This window comes from Zingiber officinale, chromosome 5B (assembly GCF_018446385.1).
Source record: "Zingiber officinale cultivar Zhangliang chromosome 5B, Zo_v1.1, whole genome shotgun sequence".
NCBI lineage: Eukaryota > Viridiplantae > Streptophyta > Magnoliopsida > Zingiberales > Zingiberaceae > Zingiber > Zingiber officinale.
The window spans coordinates 21,677,985-21,679,638 of record NC_055995.1 but is presented as its reverse complement, the minus strand read 5'-3'; the positions used below and the strand labels follow the sequence as shown (position 1 = coordinate 21,679,638).

Sequence of the window (1,654 nt, the reverse complement as noted above, 5' to 3'; positions counted from 1 at the left end):
GACATCCTGGTCACCCCTGACATCAGTCAGCCATCTCAGACACGATCGTGGACCAAATCATAGGGATGTGATACGTGCTCTCTCCCGTCACTGCTCCGGGAGGAAAATCTCGCCGGCTACCACCGAGTCTCCGACCAACGAGCCAAACAGAGTCCACCATCCGCCGGCTACCGCTGCTACCCTAAATGCCAACGGAGCCAAACAGAGCGGAACTGACTGCCGGCTACCACGCTGAGTCACCTGACCAACGGAGCCAAACAGCAGAACCGCCACACACCAGCCAGATATACAACTAATCCATGGGTGGTGTGTGCAGTACATGTAACTGGCGATGGGCTCAACCATAGTGGAGCCGACAATCGCACAGCATGCAAACATGATGCATGATACTAAGCATGACAATCTCATGAATAGCATAGCAAGATCCATACATAAATAAAAGGTGTACCACAAGTCAATGTATCAGATGGAAGGTACACAAACAGATAGGGTATCATATAAACCCTAGGTCCTGAACATGATGTATCACATGGTTGGGTCACTACCGAAAGCATGTATGGTCAGATAAATAATAACATGCAGTGCATAATAAATAAACAAACAACATGTAACAGATCATGTAGTGACCAACCGAATCAAATGGAAAACACAATTCTTGCTATATGTTAAACACTTTATTATGCATATCAAAAGACATAAGTCAAAGTACCCAAATGGAAAGAATCGTATCCGGTCCAAACTCGACATCAAGATGCTCGTCTCGCGTCAAAGTCCTGTGTCAATCTCATAATTTTATTTAGCTAATTACATATATAGCAAATAGCTAAATAAGATTCCCAACCCTATTTAGGGTAACCCCTAATCAAAGTACGATCACTAACTAACCAATTACATAGATTCCAACTCTTAAAGAAATCTGTTACACATCCATATTAACCCAACATCTAGATTAAACTAACCTTAACAGCTTCCTCCTTAAAACCCTCAGCTGAACCAAGATCAGCCGCAGCAGATTGAAATCCCTAATCTGCCATATAAACCAAATCCACACAATTATCAATTCCTCCACAATAGAATCTGAGAACAGAATCACAACCTACCTCCAATCCAGATCAATGAGAGAAAGAAGAATTCGATATCCGAAAACTGGTACTGTGGCGCTGCCCAAAGTCAGGACCCGTGTGTTCTTGCCGATAAACAGAGAGATAGATTGGTGCTAGGCTCGCGGCATCTTCGGCCTGGAAGGTCGGAGGAAAAATCGACGATGCTAGGGCACAAAGGAAAATGGCAGTCAACAATAAGGCAGGGGGAAAGAGGGCCTCGGCTCCGTGCTCCTTGCTCTGGTCCAAAACTAATCCGAGTAGAGACATGGCGGTGAGAAACTGAGAACAGAAGGGAGAAGCAACCTCACCCTCGGCAGTGGCACGCAAAGGAAAATTAGGGCAGAGGGAAGATGGTTGTCGGCGCTAGGGTTTTCCTTGGCCGAGGGCTTGTACGCAGAAAAGGGCGGCGTCGGCGCGGGGTCGGCACTGCTTCGCGCGATGTCGGCTGTGGCGGCGGCTCGGGAAGGAAATGGAGGAAGAGGAAGAGGAAGAGACCGCTCGGCGATTAGGGCTCGGAGGAGGGCGTCGGGCGCGCGGGGGAAGAAGGAGAA

The 1,654-nt window shown here is 47.7% G+C and overlaps 1 long non-coding RNA gene across 1 annotated transcript; it reads right to left on the bottom strand.

The window, feature by feature from the left end:
• Positions 1 to 715: 715 nt before the first annotated feature.
• LOC121987287 lies at positions 716 to 1,340 on the bottom strand. The gene is made up of 3 exons (XR_006113470.1): positions 1,101 to 1,340; positions 960 to 1,027; positions 716 to 773 (listed from the first exon to the last, which is right to left on the bottom strand). It is a non-coding gene; the product is annotated as an uncharacterized LOC121987287 (long non-coding RNA).
• Positions 1,341 to 1,654: the final 314 nt, after the last annotated feature.